Below are 22416 nucleotides of genomic sequence, written 5' to 3' on the forward strand. Positions count from 1 at the left end.
AGTTTCCATCTAATATTTTGATTTTGTTTCAAAATTTATTTAAATTAATGAAAAATATTTGAAGTTATTTTTATATATTTATAGTTAATAAAAACAGTCAAATATGTTTCATAACACATTTATACAATTGTATTTTATTTTACAATGTAACATATTACAATATATATCATATAATTTTCATTAAATATTTCTGTTTTATTTTAATTACTTTTAATTATTTTATTATTTATTTTAATATACGTAGTTAATAAAAACAGTCAAATATGTTGTATAACATTTATAAAATTGTATTTTATTTTACAATGTACCATATTACAATATATCTCATATAATATAATTTTCATTAAATATTTCTATTTTATTTTATAATACAATATAATGATATTACATTATATATATATATATAGACACACTTCATATTTATCAATTACGTTATTTCTAATTTCTAAATTATTAAACATAATATACATAATAAAAATTACATTAAATCAATAAATGTATTAATAAAGAATTGTATTTGATTATTTAATCGTTTATTTTTCATATGTGTTTATTTAATCTTTTTTGTATTAATCTATATTAATTTATCTATTTATTAGTTATTTCATATTTCTAGAAGAGTATTCTAAAATGTCAAATCTATATCATAATATTATACTAATATATATACACATTTATATATATATATATATATATATATATATATATATATATATACACACATATACATATACATATACATATATACACATATACATATACACATATATATATATATATATATATACACATATATACACACACACACATATATGTATACACACACATATATATATATATATATATATATATATATATATATATATATATATACACACTATAGTTTCATATCTAAAATATATTATAAATCATATAAAAGAATAAAAATAACATAATATGAACATATCACACCAGCAGCTACTGTTACAAGTTATTGTGAGCAGTAACTTCTCAATCACTGAAACCCTCGTAATAAGCTTTAATGTCACACCGCAGCCTAAGGCGAACTCTGACCTTTGCTCAGCAACGACCTTTAGTGGAGAATATACAAAACCCGCATTTTTACAGCAAGTGCCATATTGGCGTTTTTTTGCAAGAGCAACAGAAAGACTCAAAGCTGTAATTTAGTCTCAGTATGGGGTTAATCACAGCATAGTGTATGATTGAGTTCAGCGGACTGTTTCACTGTTGCTCCCTCCCTCTCTTCGCACCCCCATCACTCTCGCCTCTTGCAGCGTGCATGAAAATGAAATGCTGCCTCATAAACTGCGAGTTAGTGACAAATGGTATTCATAAATAAAGCCAGAGATACAGGCTGCGAATGGTAATGTGGCCACTAAACATCTGTGAGGCTCTGCAACAGCAAAAAGCGTCCAGAGCAGACCAGAGACCCGGAGAGAGGGATAAACAATCTGATTACAGCCATGGCAAAAGCCTGAGTAAACTTCACCACAGGGTTCGCTCCAAACGCAGCTCTCGACCGGACGTGTGGTCACAAATAACAGGAGGCCGGTCCGATTTGTCCAGGCTCTTGAAGAAAGATAAAACCACTGACCTTCAGGGACATTGATCAGAGGGATCTTCGGTACGCCTGGGAGTTTATTAGACGGACACGAGCGTCCTGGGTGTGGAACTGAACTAGTAGAGCAAGGCGATAGCGAGAAAAGCAAAGGTTATTGGTTCAGTTCCCAGGGAATCAATAATTGTAGATGCCTGATTTTAAATCAAAATTATACAGAAAACTACAACTAAAACCTTGGTTTTAAATGCTGCTAATTTAGATAAAGCACTCAATGTACAGTATAAAAAACTGGTATTTATTTAGACAATTATGTACTATAAATGAAAAAAAGAAGATATTTTTAAAAATTAAACCTCAAATAATTAGTTAACATTTTAGTAAGTAAACATTTTAAATAACACTAAAATAGATTATTAGTGATGACCAATATTAGAACTCTGTACTATAAATATATAAAATTAACTAAAATAAATAAATAAATAAATAAATAAATATTTAAAAAAAAATAATAAAATAGACTTTTTAAAAAAAATTTCACATTAATTTATGATTATCTATTTAAAAATTGTTTAACCTAAACAATTAAAGTAAACATTAAAGTTAATTTAGGCATCACATTATAATATACAGTATTAAAAAATAATATTAGATGACATTTGACTATAATTTGATGATTATAAGACAATATTTTAACAGTGTTATTAAATTTAAAAAAACAAGTTTTACATTTCAAATGTAAGTTTTACATTTTAAATTTAAGGAATTTTAAAGTAATTTTTAAGTAATTGTAAAAATCCAGTACTGACTGAGACATTTCCAATATTCTACATAAAACTTAACCAAGTTGGATATTCATTCAAAAAAAAAAAAAAAAAGAAACTAAAATAATTAAATTTAACCAAAACATTTAAAATGATGGCAAAAATAAATAAGTAACACTAAATAACTAAACAAATAAAAAGTATAGTTACTATTATAATGAAACCTAAGATAATTTCATTTAATCCAAATATTAAAAATGATGCCAAATATAAATAATAATAAATAACTAAACAAATAAAAAAATATGTACAGTTACTATTATAATAAAACCTTAAAGTAATTAAATTTAAACAAAACATTAAACATTAAATTAGTAAATTTAATAAAAAATTTAGGCATAACAATATTATACTGTACAATACAAAAGTTGGATATTAACTTGGAGATTTCCTAAAGATGATATTTAATGGTGTTATTAAAATATTAACTTTAAAAGTATCTGAATGATCTCTTTTAACCAATAAATAATATTAATAAAATCTATACTATTTTTTTTTTTTTTTTTTTTTAATCTTCATTTCACATTAATTGATAATTATCTAATACTTTTTTAAAATAATATATAAAATAAACTTAGAACACTTTTTTTGTTAATTTTTTTTGCAGGATTTTTTAACAAATAATAATAATAATAAAAATAGATTTTTTTTATTAATTCATATTAATTGATAATTGCTATTTAATGTTGTTATTAAATTATTAGTGATGACCAATATAAAAACAATACTATAAATACATACAATAAATTGGGAATAAAATAAAAAAAATAAATAAATACAAAAACTAATTTTTAAACAAATTCATATTAACTGATAAATATCTAATAAAAATACTAAAAACTACAATTATGTAAAACACTACAAGTAAATCTAGGCATCACAGTACTGTATGAAAAACTGATACTACAGTTCTTTTTTACAATTAAGATACATTTTGTATTAAATTACATTTATATTCTTAGCTAAAAATATATGCAATTTGAAAACTGCACCATTGAAAGTTACCATATAAAGAGAAATTGGTCTGGAAAGGTTACAGCTGGGGAATCACCTAGTATCACACTTAAAATAAAACTACGAGGGTCTAAAACATGTATCTTGGCTCTCGTGCGCTTAGTCCATTTTGACATGCAGCCTTGTGTGAATTGGGCCCAACAAATGAGCCGCCACAAAGGGGCATCAACAGCTGTGTTCTTTCCACGGCGCATTTCACCCTGAAGCTCACAAGGCCTTCGCTCATCTCGTTACCTCCCCGGAATGACAGGCGGTACTGTACCAGCGCATCCGAGAGCTCTGAAAGCCGCTCGGTTCGGTCACAGCAACGCCGGGGCTAAAAGCTCAAAGCAGAGTCTCCCGCAAGAGCAGACTGAGTCGCTCTGAAATCCGAGATGACAGCAAACAACATTAGTGCAAGCCGGACTGAGAGATGCAGCATGACAAGCTGGTGTGGAGGCACAGCGAGTGAGACAGGCGCGCTAGCTCTGAGAAGCTGCCGTCAGGCCCGCTCTGTCACTCCAGAACTTTCCGCGGTGGGCACACAGTGCGAGAGAGCCTCTGAAGTTTGTGCCGGGCCTCCCACTGGGTTCTAAGGCAGTCAGCGCCGATCTTGTGCCGGTCTGACAACAGCGCGGCTGTCGCCAGAGCCCCACCCGGAGCGAGCTGACCTATTTCTCGGATGTGACACCAGGAGGAGAGAGTATGTAAGCGGTGTGCTGCGCTATCAAAAGCCCAATCTGCTCCAAGTGGAGCCTAAGATGTTACTACGGGTATCCGAATCTGCTCTGTCAACTCGTGATGCTGTAATATAAAGCAATAGAGGTCAAGCCGGGGGCTGCGGAAACCGATTACATGATCTCATGCTGTTCCGTTGCGGAAGATGAAATAAAGATGTTGACCGTTGTTGTTGTTGTGCTGAACAGACCATTAAATAACCTGTTTAGCAACATAAAACAGGAAACTGGAGTTCGGAGTTGAATTTATGTTACTGAATCACACCGAAATAATTTCATGTTCTGTGTGGACTTAGAAAGCAGCTTTGTGGTGAGAATGCTAAATCGACCAATACCGATAAATATTACAAAATCTGTAATATCGGCATATAACTGATATGATACTGATATACTATGTATCTCTACCTACAATGTCAGCCAAGAGGACTAATATATCAGATGGGTTTAAAAAGTAGCTTTGGGATGAGAACATTTTATCTAATACTAATAAATTATACAAAACAATCTCTAATATTAGCCAGTCATTGATATGATATTGATTTATTGTATATTCCTACTTATATAGTCAGCCAAGACGACTCATTTTTACAGCTTAAATTTCTATAAATATATATCAAGTGGATTTAGAAAGTAGCTTTGCGATGAGACCATTCAACCAAACAATACGATAAATAAAAAAAGCTGTAATACTGGCCGATAACTAATATGATACCGATAAATTGTGTGTTCCTACTAACAATTTTAGGAAAAGATGACTCTATTTTACAGCTTTAAGTTTATATATCAGAGGGGTTTAAAAAGTAGCTTTGGGATGAGAACATTATATTGTCCAATACTAATAAATTATGCAAAATCTCTAATATCGACCAATAACTCATATGACACCGATATACTGTGTATTCCTAATTACAACGTCAGCCAAGATGACTTCTTTTAACAGCTTAGTTTCTATAAATATATATCAAGTGGATTTAGGAAGCAGCTTTGAAATGAGAATGATAAATCATCCAATACTGATAGATTTAACAAAAAATAAAAAATAAATACGTAATATTGGCCAATAACCGATATGATACCGATATATTGTGTATTCCTACTTACAACATCAGCCAAGATGACTCCTTTTTACAGTTTAAGTTAATACGAGTATATATTAGATGGGTTTAAAAAGTAGCTTTGGTATGAGAACATTATATCGACCATTACCAACAGGTCATACAAAATCTCTAATATTGGCCAATAACTGAAATGATACCGATATATTGTGTATCACTATTAAAAATATCAGCCAAGATTACTTTTTTTTTTTTTTTTTTTTTTTTTTTTTTACAGTTTCTATAAATATATATCAAGTAGATTTGGAAAGCAGCTTTGCAATGAGAATGTTCATTCGACCAAAACCGACATAACAAAATCTGTAATATCGGTCATTAACCGATATGATACTGATATATTGTGTATCCCTACTTAAAATGTCAGCCAAGATGACTCCTTTTTACAGCTGAAGTTTCTACAAATATATATTAGGTGGATTTAAGAAGTAGCTTTGAGATGAGAACACTATATCGTACAATACCAATAATCTCTAATATTGGCCAATAACTGGTATACCGCTATATTGTGCATCGCTATATATAATGTCAGCCAAGATGAGTCCTTTTTCACAGCTTAAGTTTCAATAAATATCAAGTGGATTTATAAAGCAGCTTTGCAATAAGAATGTTTAAAACTGAGAAATATAAAAAAATATGTAATATCGGCCAAAAACCGATATGATTTATTGTTTATCCCTAACTAAAATGTATGCCAAGATGATACCTTTTTACAGCTTAAATTCCCATAAATATGTATCCGATGGGTTTGAACAGTAGCTTTGCGATGAGAACAATATATCGTCCAGTACCAAAGAATTATATAAAACAATCTCAAATTGGCCAATAACTGATATGACATTGATATATTGTGTATTTCTACTTACAATGTCAGCCAAGGTGGGTTTAAAAAGTAGCTTTGGGATGAGAACATTATATCGACCAATAGCGATAAAACAAAATATCGGCCAAAAACCGATATGATACCAATATTTTATTAATCCCTACTTAAAATGTCAGCCAAGATGACTCCTTTTCACAGCTTAGTTTCTATAAACATTTATCAAGTGGATTTAGGAAAGCAGCTTTCAAATGAAAACGTTAAATCAACCAATAGGGTTAAATATAAAAAAATGTGAATTATCGGCCAATAACCGATATGATACTTATATTGTGTATTCCTACTTAAAATGTCAGCTAAGAAAACATCTTTTTACAGCTTTGTAAGGAGAACGTTAAACCGGCCAATAGCAATAAATAAAAAATAAAAAATCTGAAATATTGGACAATAACCGATACAATACCTATATATTTTGCATTCCTACTCACAATATCAGCCAAGATGACTCCTTTTTACAGCTTATATAAATGTATATTCAATTATACAAAACAATCTCTAATATCAGCCAATAACTGATGTGATACTGATATATTGTGTATTCCTACTTACAATGTCAGCCAAGATGACTCCATTTTAAAGCTTAGTTTCTTTAAAAGTACTCGGTAGTAGCTTTGCGATGAGAACGTTATATGTCTACAAAGAGAAAATCCTCTTTTGTATGATAAAGTACATCCCCTGACCTCTTTAAGCAATGGAAAAAGGCAAGGCAGAAAAATCGCAGGTGATTGACAGTAGGAATATTACCTCCTCTATTTCTTCCCTGGCTGGAATCGGTGCAGTTCAAAGGGGGCCGTAATTGAAATTGACAAACTGCAGCATTAGCCTGATCACAACAGCCAACCTTGCAGCAGCAAAATAAAAGGTGCCTGAGAGGAGGAAGAGAAAGGGAGAAAGAGAGAGAGGAAGAAGGGCTGAAGTGTTCTCTATGCTTCGCAAGCACCAAGACAGATTAATCTTGTTCATGCATAATGCATGCCAGCGCTGTGTGTGATCGCATTGACGGCCGGTTATTAACTGTGTCACAGTGCGAAAACACACCCGAATCAACAGACCTCACATGCATATACATTCCACGGCTAAACTCCTGCAAAACACTGACGACTTTGCGCAAAGGCGATCAAAAAACTGTAATCGTCAAAAGCTGGTATGTTGTAGCTCAAGGCGTATGCTTTGAGTTTAAAACGACAGTATTGTAAACCTAAAGATGCAGATCTGATGACATCCGTTCCGTTTGATCTAAACGAACACGTTTTCTGGATTACGAGTTTCACAACATTCATCAGATGCTGAGACTGTGTCACCAAGTTCATTAAAAACCAGAGAGCCTGCGGAGCTCCGCTCTGTCATGGCTTTTCTAGGATTTTTAGGTCTCCCGAGGGCCTGCAACATCTGGTCCTCAGGACAGACTGCTAACTCGTCTGTCAGCATGCCGTCACTGCTCTTTTAATTGCCAGTGCGTTGTTGCATGCTAATACATTGGGCATGCTAATTACCTAATATGAAAGAATACTTACAATAGTTATGGATAAAGCAACTACAATTGTTACAAATTTAAAATCGTCAATACAGATACCAGTGAGATTTTAAAGGGGACACTGGATGCAAAATCCACCGTTTAGCAGTCCATTCACTTTTTTTTTTTTTTTTTTTTTTGATCCCCAAAAAAAACTAAACAGTCAATTATTAAGCCGTTTAGATTTTCCCACGATCGAACAACTGTAGCAACGTCTCATAAGCAATGCAGGTGTTTTGTATTTGGATGTAAAAGTGAACATAAGAGTCTTTATTTTCAACATCAGACATCAGAGCCACGCAGTGGATTAGTTTTGTTTTTGATGGTAATGCACCACCAAATACAAAAAAACGGAAGAGAGCGGTGGAGTGAGCAGTAGCACATTGTCATTTAAAGAGACATGCTCTTTGTGAACATGGCTCGCTGTGAACATAGCTGTTTTTCACAAGGTAAAAAGGGTGTTGTTTTACACGACCACTGAGTTATTTTAAACTAAGCATGTTACAAACATTTCATGAAGATGCCAAAGAACCATACCAACTTGTTGAAAATTGGGCATCTGATGTCCCCTTTAAGATTATTAATACTGAATACAAAACAATCTCTAATATCAGCCAGTAACTGATATGATACTGATATAGTGTTTATTCCTACATACAACGTCAGCCAAGATCACTACTTTCTTTTAGGTTAAGTTTCTATAAACATCTGCCAATAACCGTTATGATACCAATATACCGTGTATCCCTACTTTATTCTAAGTGGATTTAGGAAGCAGCTTTGCAATGAGAACATTAAATTGACGAATACCGACAAATATAAAAAAATGTGTAATATCAGCCAATAATCAATAAGATACCAATATATTGTGTATCCTTATTTAAAATGTCATCCAAGGCGACGCCTTTTTACAGCTTAACTTTCATAAATATATATCAAGTGGATATAGGAAGCAGTTTTGCGATTAGAGTACTAAAAAAATCAACCAATACTAATAAAATAAACTTTAATATCGGCTAATAACTGATGTGAAACCGATATATTGTGTATCCTGGCTTAATTTTAATATTGCAAATTTTAATGGCAAAAACGTACAAGCTATCAAACATACTTCTTTATTTAAAAAGTTAAATATTAATACAAATATAATTAGTTGAATTAAAACGATAATGTGGTGTTTAAATGATTCTTGATAAATTAAAACCAAGTAATTATTCATGTAAACTAGAATGTGCCAATAACCGGTAATTATTTATATTATAAAGCCATTAACTGATATATTAACCGATATTAGACGTCAGTCTACACATTGAGACTGACAATAGAAAACAAAAAAAAAAAATCTCAGTTTCTATGATACCAAATATCATAAATCAGTTTTTAATTAGGAGTTAAATAAAATAATAAAAACTTTTGAACTAAAATGGCAACTAAAATAAATTAAGTACTCATCAATAAAACCGAAATAAAGCTAAATAGAATTTTTTTATAAAGCTAAAAACAAGACATAAAATGACTAAAAAGTAAACAAAAATTAAAATGAAACTAAAATAGCTAGATAGCTAACTTTCTTTTTAAAAATTAAATTAAAAATATATTTAAGATAAGATACCGATATGATTACCGATATACTGTGCTAAAGAAAAAGGCACCAAAATACAAAGACTAAATTAAGACCAGAAGGTAAATTTTTTCTCGTCAGTAACGTTTGATTAATTTGACCAAAAATAGACTAGGGATGCCCAAAATTAGATTTTACCGATATCCCGATATTTTTAAAATCATTTCTTGCTGTTGTTTCTGCTGCTGAACTAGTATCTGTTTACTCTATCAATCTGTACGTACATTCTCTAATTAAATGTGGCGATCCAAAACAGAAAATACAATTACCATTCAGGGAAAAGTTCGTCTGATACCGATGGTTAGATTTTAAGCCTTTAGCGGCCGATTCGGATATTATCGTGCATCCACAAAACAGACCTTGGTGCTGTCTAATGCACAAATCTTTTGTCCCATTTCTACAAAATTTACTTAACAGCACAGTGACACTATTCCACTGATACTGTAGAAAGATATTGCTTTTATATTTTCTGTATATGGACTTTCAACATTCCCATCAGCTGCCATGTAGGTTTTCAGTAGTGGATCCTCGCTGAATGGTGGCTATATTTGTCTTTTCACCTGGGGACAGCGGATGTTCTTTACCTATCCATTTGTGATGTGAGTGCCTAGATGGAAGGTGCCCTATATGCCTTGGGCCAGTTTCCTCTTTAGAAAACTTAAACTTCACTATTACGAAAGAAAAAGGCCACGCGGGTCACAGACCAGTGAAAGAGGGTCGACGGCAACTAACGCATGACCCTTCAAAACATCCCAAAGCAATCTGTGAGGTGGATACAGACAGCATTTCAGGTTGGAGGGCACATGGGAAATGCAGGGAACATGTAGTGGATGTGTCAACTAACCCAGAAGACCTTTGAAAAACCGACGACCTGAGAGTACACACTTAGTGTCCCAAATGGCATGGTGGATGTGTACTTCCAATGGCTGTTTTAGGTTGCTTTGGACTCTGACGAACACCAAAGATGGACCACAAGGGTTAAGCGCCAACATTTGGGATAGGACTGCTGAAGTAAAAGCACAAGATTTCTGGGAATGTAGAGAACGGAGAGGTTCCAATCGAAGCAGCATTTCAACTCCTCACCATGGCACATGAATATTATAAGCAGAGAGTTTTCTATTTTAACGGCTATTATTTTTCAGCCTAAAAAAAGGAAACGCTCAAAAGTCTTCCTGAATTAAGTTGCCATAGCTACAAGACCTGAAGTCTTGGGGGCTGGTGGGAAAATAAAAAACCATGAGAGCTGGTGACAGGAACTCTCGACTTGTCGATACGTTATTCAAATGAACGACTAATCCCACATTTACACAATGAAGTAATGGCAGAATCCGTTTCCAAGGGGAAAGAACAGACCCAGAAGATTCACCTCAGGTCAAGTAGATTAAACTATGACAGATCTGGCCGAACCCACAGAGATGATTGGAAATAAGAGCGTCGTCTCAGAGGGGAATAGGGCTTTTCATACAGTCGGTGATGAATTAAAGGGCTGTGAGTGGAGCCTGGCTGATAAGGGAACAGTGGTGTCAAAACGATCTCTCATTGTTCTTGGTGACCTGCTTTTCCTCACAAGGTGTCAAGTCCACGATTTGACTCAATTGGTCTCGCTCCTTCAACCCAAACCTGCACAACAAAGAGGCAACCTTTAGGGGAAAGGTGCAACAACAATCTTTATTTCTCTTCACATAACCAAATTGGCTTGCGTGGTTTGGACCAGCAACCTACTGGCTATGCTAATTTGGAGCCTTCAAGCAACAGTTCACTCTTAAAAAAAATGAACATTTTATCGTCATTTGTTTTGTTTTTTTGCACACAAAGTGTTCAAGTAGCTTCATTACATTATGGTTGAACCACTGATGTCACATGGACTGTTTTAACGATGTCCAATGTCCTGGACCTTGAATGTGGTAGTTGCATTGTTGTCTATGCAGGGTCAAAAAGCTCTCGGATTTCATCAAAAAATGTCTTAATTTGTGTTCTGAAGATGAACGAAGATCTTACAGGTTTGTAACGACATGAGGATGAGTAATCAATAACAGAATTAGTCACTATTTGGAAACAACACTATTTGGACCCCACTGACTTTCATTGTATGGACAAAAACATGAGACTTTTAAAAAATATATTTTTATTTATTCCTAATGTTATATTTTCTTTTGTTTAAAATCATAGGTTAGCAATGTCTGTAATTTTTAGGTTTCTCTTTAAATTACAAAAATCTTCCAATCACATAAAAAGCTTCAACTGTTGGTCAAAAACCCCCCAAAACAAAACAAAAAACACTGAAATATTCTCATTAACTTCTTTAATGAGAAGTTTAAACTGAATTTAGTATATACAAATATGAAGTTATATCACAAAAGACAGTCAAATAAGGGACGAAGTAAGTCATTTTGTCAAAGAAATTAGTGACGCAAATGATTGTTCACAGGGTTTTCACCAACAGTAACAAAATGCAATTCACAGTAATAAATAAACTATTAAAATATTTTTATTAAAACATACTGTTGAAAGTATAATAAGAAAAAACACTGCAAAATGTTTTCTGAAGAAAAAAAAAAAAACTACACTGCATATAATTATTTAAAAAAATCCAATCATAGTAGTTGACCTATTTATAAACTGAAGTGTTTTGCTAGTAAAATAATGCACCCAAATGCATTCTATAGACATGCGAGTTTAATTTAATAAATACACAAAATAAACATAACATTAAGTACTAAAATGTACGAGGCCCTGACATGCAGGGGGGAAAAGTAAACAGTGCGCAAAATTTACTAATTTGTTCCTTCGTTTTAAGTAAATTGTGCGTTTGATTCAATAATTATTATTTACTAATTCATTTCCTCAGTTTACTAAATCGTGCGCACATTTTTACTAATTTAGTTCCTTCGTTTTAAGTAAATTGTGCATGCAATATTATTATTATTACAGACCAAAGTATTATTTTGTGCGCATGATTTATTTAAAACGAGGGAACAAATTAATAAATTGTGCACAATTTACTAATTTGTTCCATTGGTTTACTGAATCGTGTGCACCATTTACTAATTAGTTCCCTCATTTTCCGTAAAATTGTGAGTGTGATATTATAATTATTACAGTAACCATTATTTTGTGCACACGATTTACGTAAGATGAGAGAACAAATTAGTAAGTTATGCACATTATTTACTAATTCGTTTTTTTGGTTTACTAAATCATGCGCACAATTTACTAATTAGTTCCTTCGTTTTAAGTAAATTGTGCATTCGATAGAATTATAATCATAGAAAAAATTATTATTTCGTTCACATGATTTACTTAAAATGAGGAAATGATTTGGTAAACTGTGCGCACAATTTACTAATTCGTCCATTCAGTTTACTAAATCGTGCATGATTTACTAATTAGTTTCTTTGTTGCAAGTTAATTTTGTGTACGATATAATAATATTTACAGAACAAACTATTATTGTGTGTGCACGATTTTTATTAAAAGGAGGGAATAAATTATTAAATTGTGTGCAAGAATTACCTCTTTTTTCCTTTGGTTTACTAAATCGAGCTTATGATTTACTAATTAGTTGTCTTATTTTAGGGTAAATTGTGTATTCGATATAATAAATATTACAGAACAAATTATTATTTTGTGCGCACATTTTACATAAAACGAGGGAATGAATTAGTAAACTGTGCGCACAGTTTACTTTTTCCCCAGGGTTCAGGGCTCCATAAAAATGCTATTTACATCAAACTAACATTAAATGAATTTATTTTTAGCAATGTTATTCTAAAACAATTCATTTAATTTCACTTTTAAGTTAATTTAACTTTAACTTAATTTGGAATTTAATTTTACGTTGATGTTGTCTATATATCAGATCTGATGAATGTGGCAAGACAAAACACTGACTAAATACAAAACAAGTAATTTTTGAAAAATCGAAAAATCATTCATAAGCCAAGCAATGTGTAAACCAAGGCCAAGGCCAAGGCCAATTTTGATTTCATATTTCAATAAGAGCTTTCAGACACACACAGCTGCACTGCCACGGCAGGACGGATGAGCGGCAAAAAACTGCATGGAAAGTGAAGGCATTTGTAAATGGCTTGGCATGCCGTGAAGTCTGTTCAGAGGCAACCTGCCAGAGCGTGGCAGGAGACGAGTCCAGAGAGAAAGGTGGAGAACGAGAGATAGAGAGAGCAGAGGTTTGCGCAAATGAGAGGAAATTCAAGGGAGAGCAAACAAAAAAGACAGAGGTCAGGGCCTCGTCTGGCTTGTCTGCGGAGACCTGCGGAGAGCGAACGCTGTCTCATTACCATCAGGGTCATTAGCTCCGGTCTGATCTCTCCGCAATACGCCAGCGCAGCAACCCTCGAGAGAACATGTGAAAACACGCTCTCCAAAAGTGACACTTGTTCTGCCATTAAGTCGTGAAGAACTCGAGAGCGCGAGGACAATTCCTCTGGGACAAGCGGGACGTTTTTTCTCCGTCCTTTTCACTCCTCCCCTTGTGTGTCTTCATAACCCGTTTGTTCACCCGCTAATGACATTAGCTGCCGCGGAGCCATTCCGGGCTCAGACACATGATCCCTTGGTGGTTTTCCATGGAGAGATGTGGCGCTGAGGGACGCGAGCGGGCCTGTGGATGCACGCCGTCCCACTCTCGATGGTTTTAATTAATTTCCCATGATCAAAAGTGAAACATCGGTGGGGTAAGATTTCCTCGTGGTTTCCATGACAATGTAAGACGACGATTTGAAGAATTTGCAACCCGGAATTATTAATATTCAAATATGCCCAAAAATAGACTGGCACAGAACTAGACTTTTGATATTCGAGCATCGGGATTCTGCAAAGGCTCTCCAACCAATCCATTCAATGGAGACGCGGAAACACGTTTCGCTTCAGATTTCAGCATGTACCCGGGTCACTGGCTTATGGGAATGTCCGTGATAAGAATATGATTTAATCTAACATATTTGTTTATACATTTAAATACATTTTTCAAAAAAAAATAAATAAAATAAAATAAAATAAAAATCTGTCTATCTAAAATGATTCAGTAAATATATTATTATATAAAAAAATATATATACACACACAATAACATGAACAGTCTGTAATGAGTTGAGAATATCTAAATATTGAAATCATTTAAAAATATGTCTAAATATATATGAGAGTAGCGAGCTTTCATGTTAAATATACATTATATAATTAAAATATACATAAATTAATTTTAATTACAAACTGTAATTTATACAATTTATATTTATAAAATCAAATGAGTAATCAGTCTATAATGAGTCTATACTACCCAAAACCCAGTTTTTACCTTGAATAATGTTTTTTAAATATATATTTAAAATTCATTTTTCATTATTTTTTAAATTGATAGTTTATATTTATAAAATAAATTGGATAATCAGTCTAATGAGTCTAAAAACATTATATTTATATATTTATTTTATTTTTTATTAATATTTTTATTTTATTTTTTAATTAAATTACATTTTTATTATATTTTTATTTAATTTTTACCTTGAATAAATGTCTTTAAACAGATATTTTAAACACATATTTATTTTTTTATATTTATACATTAATATTTATCAAATTGAATAATCAGTCTATATATATATATATATATATATATATCTCATTCAATTTTTACCATGAATTATGTTTTTAGACATTTTAAATACACGTTTTTTCAAGATTTATACAATTTACATTTATAAAAATCAATTGAATAATCAGTCTATAATGAGTCTACATTTCTAAAATTACCAAAAACTAAATTACACAATCTATTTTTAATTACATTTACCATAAACAATGTTTTCCTAAATGCATACAATTTATATTTATTAAATCAACTGAATAATCAATCTATAATTATTTTTTAATATTTTAAATTACATTTTTACCTTAAGTAGAACTTAGTACAATGTTTAAAATATATAATCAAATATATCTAAATTAATTAATTAAAAAAATAAATTAAATTAATTAAAAAAAATGTAATAAATTAATGCAATTTATAGCTATATACAATTACTTAAATAATCTTAGTCTATGAGTTGGGAGTATCTATAATGAGTTGACCATATAATAAAAATATACTATTTAAATAAAATACATACAAATTAACTTTAATTCCTGATATATAAGATTACTAAAATTAGACTTGAGTGCCCACTATAAAAATAAATTTACCAAATATATTCTTTTAATAAAATATTACATGATATCATTATACTCTGAGAGTTTATAATTGATGTAATTTCAATTAAATTAAAAGATCTGTACAAAAAAAAAACAACAACAACAAATGTCACAGTGACCCACAAGTGTGCCGCACAGATTCTCCTTGCCTAAAATAGCCGCTCTTCTGTTACCCTCCAAACAACACCTCCTCGTTTCTTCTTCGCCCTTATCGTTCACAGGAACATCTGGAGTTCTCCAGCCTCCACTGTGGCACCAGATGCCGTAATAGTCTCGCAACAACCACCTGAGAGCTCAACATCCATCGGGACAGGAGAGGAGAGGGCGCCGCACGTGAGAACACAATGTCTCAGCATTCATTTTCAGTTAAAATTAATCCACGTCTCAAGGCAAGTCCAGAGCGGGAGGGGGTCCATCGATGTACTCTAGGGAAGGCTGCTTAGCCGCTTCGGTGTTATGGCTGGCCGCTGTGGTGCAGCCAAATGAAGTCTGGTGATTCTCCAAGGACCCTGCTGGAGACGGAGCGGATGTCTCGTGGTATTTCATTTAGAGTGAGCGATCCAGATTCCCTTGGAAAGCAATGTGGTTTAGCATCCCACAGAGGTGGCCTCACCTGAGAGAATGGGGGAAGTAAGTGTGAAGACATGCCAAGTTTGGAGGCTGCACGCTGGGGATGGCAGGTCTGCGTGAGCTGCCAGGACTGAACAGCTGGGTTCACTCCTGAGGGAGCTGCAATGGCACTGGCATCAAGCCAGTGGATATGAGCTAAATATGTACTTTCAAACCAGGAGTCAACAATAATTTTTCTGCTAGTTCACATTTTACTTGCAATGCTAACACCTTCTTAGGTTTTTATATTTACAAAGAATATTCTATTATATTATATTAAAAATTTTATATTATTATTATATATTAATTTTTTTATATTATTATATTAATTATATTATATTATATTAACTATTTTTATAGTACTATTTTACACAAATTCTCTTTTTTTTTTCAAAATAATTCTACAATTTAAAAAAATACTTTGTAAACAACCAATGTTAATTAATTATTATTAATTATTATATTTAAAATAACAACATTTTCTTTGGTCACAACAGCAATTTTTAAAAATATATATTATATTTTATTATATTATATTATATTATATTATATTACTATTTTTATACTATAATTTTATTTTATTTTTATATATTGTATATATTGTCTTTTTTTTTACATTTCGTAAACAATGTTACTTTTTATACAGTATTTTGTTTATTATTCTTTTTGCAATGTCAACATTATCTTTGGTCACAACAGCATTTTTTTTTTTAATATACAAAGATTATATATATATATATATATATATATATTATATTATAATATAATAACTATTCTATTAACTATTCTTTTAAATAATTGTATGATTTAAAAAAAAATAGGTTGTAAACAATGCTATATTTCTGTCACAGCAGTAATTTTGTATATTTGCAAAGAATATTATTATATATTATATTATATTATATTATATAACTATATATATATATTTTTTTTTTTTTATTTTTATTCATTATTTAAATTTTATTTTATTCATTTATTCAAAATTTAATTTTCATTCATTTTATTTATTTTTATTCATTATTTAAATTTTATTAATTTAAATTTTAATTTAATTTTATGATTTAAAAAAATACACTTAAAAACAATTAACGTTACATTTCATTACAGTATTTTTTTGTTTGTTTGTTTTTTTTATTATTATCATTTGCAACAAGATGACGCTTTCAACTTTATCTTATAGTAATTTTTATAAATTTGACCAAACTTTATCTAAGTTTAATGCTTTATATCTTTGTTTTTCTCTGAAATAAAAAAAGTCAAAAATAGACTTCTGGTTTTCCAATTCTGTGACCCTTACTAAGTTTTCAATCTGTGATGAACTCATTGACCATTTCTGCATAGGTGCTACAAAATAACTGCTACTTATTAAGACAATAAAATTGATGGCAAACCAATCCAGCTTTGAAAGCCATGGTCATGATCCAAGAAAGGCTTCTCCCCAACCTGCCAAAATTCCTCAGCTCCAGCGTGTACAAATGGACAGATGGCGGTATCCTCGGATGGGCATGCGACCAGCCTAATAGCGAGGAGTGGACAGCTGTCAGTGAGTGTTACCGTCAACAGACCACGGGCCATTCAGCTGCTCGTGAGTGGGTCAGAGGCGACGGGCCAGAGTCGGAGAATCCTCAGACCTCACGGCTATGTTGCTAATCATCCGCTAAGTGTGGGATCTTTGCGCCGTATTGCATAATACATCAAAAACCATTACGCGGCTTCATTACAGATGAACAAATTAATCCGGCTAGGGTTAACGAAGGGAAGAGCTTTACTTAGGTTAATGCAACTGGGAAACGAGCCGTGTGCTAAACTAAAATGCTTGGCTGTAACACTGTGAGCAGTGAGAGATTTTCTCTTTTTTGCTGTTTGATTAACATGAATAATAGACAGCAGGAATATTAGACTGCTATAACTTTAAGAGCTACCCGGATCCAATATACTGTTACACGTGTTGCTTTCACTTAAGACCTGAATTACTGTACTGTAAAAAAAAAAAAAAAAAAAAAAAAAACTATTTGTTAAGTCAACTTAAAATAATTTGTTACCCAGCTGCCTTAAAATTTTAAGTTTAGTCAACTTAAAATGTTAAGTTGTACTAAGCGACAACTTAGATATTTGAGTTCATTCAACTTAAAATTTTAAGGCAAACAAAATGTTAAACAAAACTTTTGGTTTAGTCAACTCAAACATTTAAGTTTTCACTTAGTACAACTTAACATTTCAAGTTGACTAAACTTATTTTCAGTTGACTAAACTTAATTTTAAGGCAGCAGGGTAACAAATTATTTTAAGTTGACTCAACATTGTTTTTTTAAAGCGTCACGTGAGCTTGCAACCACAAAATGCAAATGCTAAAAAAGTTTAGTCAACTTGAAATGTTAAGTTGTACTAATATTCAATATTCGAGTTCATTCAACTTAAAATTTAGGGGCAGCTGGGTAACAAGCCCAGCTTTTAAGTTTAACAAACTAAATTTTTGGTTTAGTCAACTCAAATATTTAAGTTTTCACTTACAATATCACACAATATCAAAAGTACAATATCACACTTCACATTTTAAGTTGACTAAACTTATTTGAGTTGACTGAACTTAAAATTTTAAGGCAGCAGGGTAACAAATTATTTGAAGTTGACTCAACAAATTGTATTTTTTTTTTTTTCAGTGTGTGTTAACAAGGATACTTGCAAAGACGGGCATTGCGCCCAATACCATTGTGTGTATTTAACCGTTTATAAGGCCTATAAAGTGATAAAAATAACGCTACTCCAGTTCAGCACTCCAGCACTCTATGAGCATATAATGAGATGAGTTCTCTTTCACTGCTTTTTGCACTTCAATGGCTTAAAATTACTCTTTTTTTTTTTTTCTTTTTTTTTTTAACCACAATGCTTAAAAACGCATGCAAACGCTACGTTTTCATGACCACGTAGCACAGCAGCGTCACGTGAGCTTGTAACCACAAAATGCAAATGCTAAACGCATGCAAAGAATATATTTATATATATATTTTTAAAGTCCCAAAAAACTGGGATTCGAAATTACAACCTTTCGGTTACTAGATCTAACCACTAACCAACACCACCCACGGATAACACCGTCATGAGTGCCTGGGTGGGTCTGGCATCCTTTTAAACTCACTGTACACAACAAGTACCGGTATCCCACTTAAAGAGCGTGAAAGAGAGAGGATCCTAATAAACAGCCATTAGGTCCAGAGACAATGGTGATTAGCATTGTGTCCGACGAGGAGCGTGAGTGCTTCACCTTTAATTAGCAACCAAGAGGGCCAGGTGTTCCTCCCTCTCGCTGTCGTGCAACTCGGAGCCTTTTGATGGAGGAGAACACCTCTTGAAGCTGTGTGGCAGCACAGATTAATATTAAAAAGAATTCATAATATGGCACGCAGAGGATTTTCATAAATATTCACAGGCCTGGACGGTAAGCTCCACTCGGTTGTGTCCATGAATATGGATGAAAGACTGGCAGGGTGAACAAATGTCTTCAAGTATATGAGAAAGGAAGCAACATCACATAAGAGAAATCACTGAAATTGTTTGCTTTTACAGGCAAATGCTACTTAACCTAAGACTCAAAAGCAAACAAGTGTGATAAATGTGGTTTTAAACAATAGTAGCTGTGTATTTATAATAATAAAAGTGTAAAGTCAAAAAGTTGTAAAAGTAACAATGGTATTAACAAAAGGAACAGTGTAGTGTTTTTTATGCGTTTAACATTTAGCATAAAGTCTGTTTTCGCTTTTAGCTCCTATACTCAAATCTTGGTCTGAAAGTGCAATAAAAAGGTCAGGGGCATGACAGAAGCATGACCAGAATGTGGTCTAAAAATACACTACGGGGACCAGCGCTTAGTTATCCTCGGCTCAACCTGCGCCAGCATCTCGCTGACATTAGGCTTTCTTGTGCAGGCTGCATCAGCAAGAGTCTCGAACAGAGAGGAGCCATAATGAGACCCTGAAACCTGGAGAGCCACAAAACACCAAAAAACACTTGGACCTTCCTCATTCAATTAGGTGTATTGGTATAAAGTTCCAATATTATGATTCAATTAATTACTATCCTTCATTTGAACGATCACCATATTGATTCTTAAAATTCTATCTTTTACTCAATTGGACTTGACTTTTTTGAGCTGGTCCACTTCATGAATCATAAAAATTCTAAAATGTATCATTTGGGGGCAGTTTGGGCTCTATTATCAATTCTTAAAATTAGTAGATTAAGTTTAAATAGAATAAGAAAAAAGGGCATATACATAAAAAAAAACCCACTTGCATGAACGGTGTCTTCCTCACAGGCTGTATGCAAAAACATTGAGCACGGGCAGTGTAGCCCAATTGATTCATTAATCTAACTCACAAACTTAGAACTGTTGTTAACTCTTTAAATAAAAAAAAATCCTTTTGAACATAATGAGATAGAAAGTGTATATAAACAACACTGCCAGGAACTGTGCATTTCTCACAGGCTGCATGCAAAAACATTGAGCACGGGCAGTGTAGTCCAATTAATTCAAATGACTCGTATGATCTTGTTCTTTCTGAAGAGTGAGTGAACAATGTAGTCTGATTCATGAAAAAATTAACACACTGATTCTTAAAATTCCATCTTTTACGCAGTGGCATTGCTGGCTATGAATCTAGTCCAAACTCGACTTGAATTGAATGAGGAAAAAAAGTTGCGTGTACAACAGAGTACTGCCAAGAACTGTGTCTTTCTCACAGGCTGCATACAATACCATTAAGCCACAGCTGTGTAGTCCAATTCAAATGCCCCTATGAACTGATTCTTTTTGAAGCATGAGTGAAACAAAAACATAGCTCAACCAGTGTAGTCTGAATGAACAAACAAATTACTCCTTTGAGCTGGTCCACTTCATGAATCATAAACACTCTAAAAATGTATCATTTGGGCACAGTTTGGGCCCTGTTGTTAATTCTTAAAATTAATAGATTTAATTGGAATATAATGAGAAAAAAAACAGGGTCTTTCTCACAGGGTGCATGCAAAAACACTGCACAGGCAGTGTAGCCTAACTGATTCAAATGACTCCTATGATCTTGTTTTTTCTGAAGAGTGAGTGAACCAAAAACATACAGCTGCAGTGCTCAACCAGTGCACAAATTTATTCTTAAAATTCCACCTTTTACTCAATGGCAGTGCTAGCTCTAAATAAAATCCAACAGAAATTGCGAGAAATTTGAGGAAAAAAAAAAAAAAAAGTTGTGTACAACAAAATACTGTCAAGAATGTTTTTTTGTTCCACAGGCTGCATGCAATAGCACTGAGCATGAGCAGTGTAGTCCAATTCAAATTTCCCTATGAAGTGATTCTTTTTGAAGCATGAGTGAATCAAAAACATACAGCTCAACCAGTGTAGTCTGATTTACAAACAAATGACTCTTTTGAGCTGGTCCACTTCATGAATCATAAGAACATAAGATAAACTCTAAAAAAAAAAAAAAAAAAGTAACATTTGGGCACAGTTCGGGCCCTGTTGTTAATTTTCAACATGAATAGAATGAACTTGAAGATAATGAGAGAGAAAAAAAAAAAAACTGTGTCTTTCTCACAGGCTGCACGCAAAAACATTGAGCACTGGTAGTGCAGTCCAATTGATTCTATGATCTTCTTCTTTCTAAAGAGCGAGTGAATCAAAAACATACAGCTCAACCAGCTTCACGAACAACAACAACACAACTTTTTTTGAGCTGGTCCACTTAATGAAGCATTTAAAATTCAGAAATTTGAGCAAATTCAGAAACAAATCATATTGGGAACTTGAATCGATAATAATTCAAATATAGACAAAAACAGAATATCGGACATTACATTAGTTATTTGTGATAATTTTATGTAATCTGCTGAACAGTGAAGATGACGTGCTAGAATTTAATATATAATACAAAGCAAATTACATTTGTGACGTAATGTAACAGCAAAGAACAGAAAGCAAGGACAGTATGAAAACACAAATTATTAACTTTCAACAGTCTGCTATTTTGTGAAAATAGCGCTACGAAAGGGCCTGAAACAACCTGTACTAATAAATTTGCCAAAAAACAAGCCCTCTTTTGTCAGCGTCTGTGACGAGGCATGCATTACCTTCAATGTCGGCAAAGGGCAGTGCCCTGGAGCAGCTGTACCGGCCAAACATCGTTCCACACGGCCATTAAGATCCGCTAAGCTCTCAAATCTCCCACAGTAAGACTGACACTGTTTTTCAATGAGAACTCAGCCTGATATAAAATTGTCAATTCAAATCAAAGAGCAAAAGGTATTTGGGTTGAGCAATGATAAAGATACAAGAAGGATGTTGTACGCATTTTAAGGTCACATAACAA

The 22416-nt window shown here is 32.7% G+C and overlaps 1 protein-coding gene across 2 annotated transcripts in view; it reads right to left on the minus strand.

Moving 5' to 3' along the window:
• rabgap1l (RAB GTPase activating protein 1-like) overlaps window positions 1-22416 on the minus strand; it is a 118465-nt gene that overhangs the window by 47877 nt on the left and 48172 nt on the right. The gene's annotated exons all lie outside the window — the stretch shown is intronic.

The sequence above is a fragment of the Labeo rohita genome, chromosome 22 (assembly GCF_022985175.1).
Source record: "Labeo rohita strain BAU-BD-2019 chromosome 22, IGBB_LRoh.1.0, whole genome shotgun sequence".
NCBI classification, from domain to species: Eukaryota; Metazoa; Chordata; class Actinopteri; order Cypriniformes; family Cyprinidae; genus Labeo; species Labeo rohita.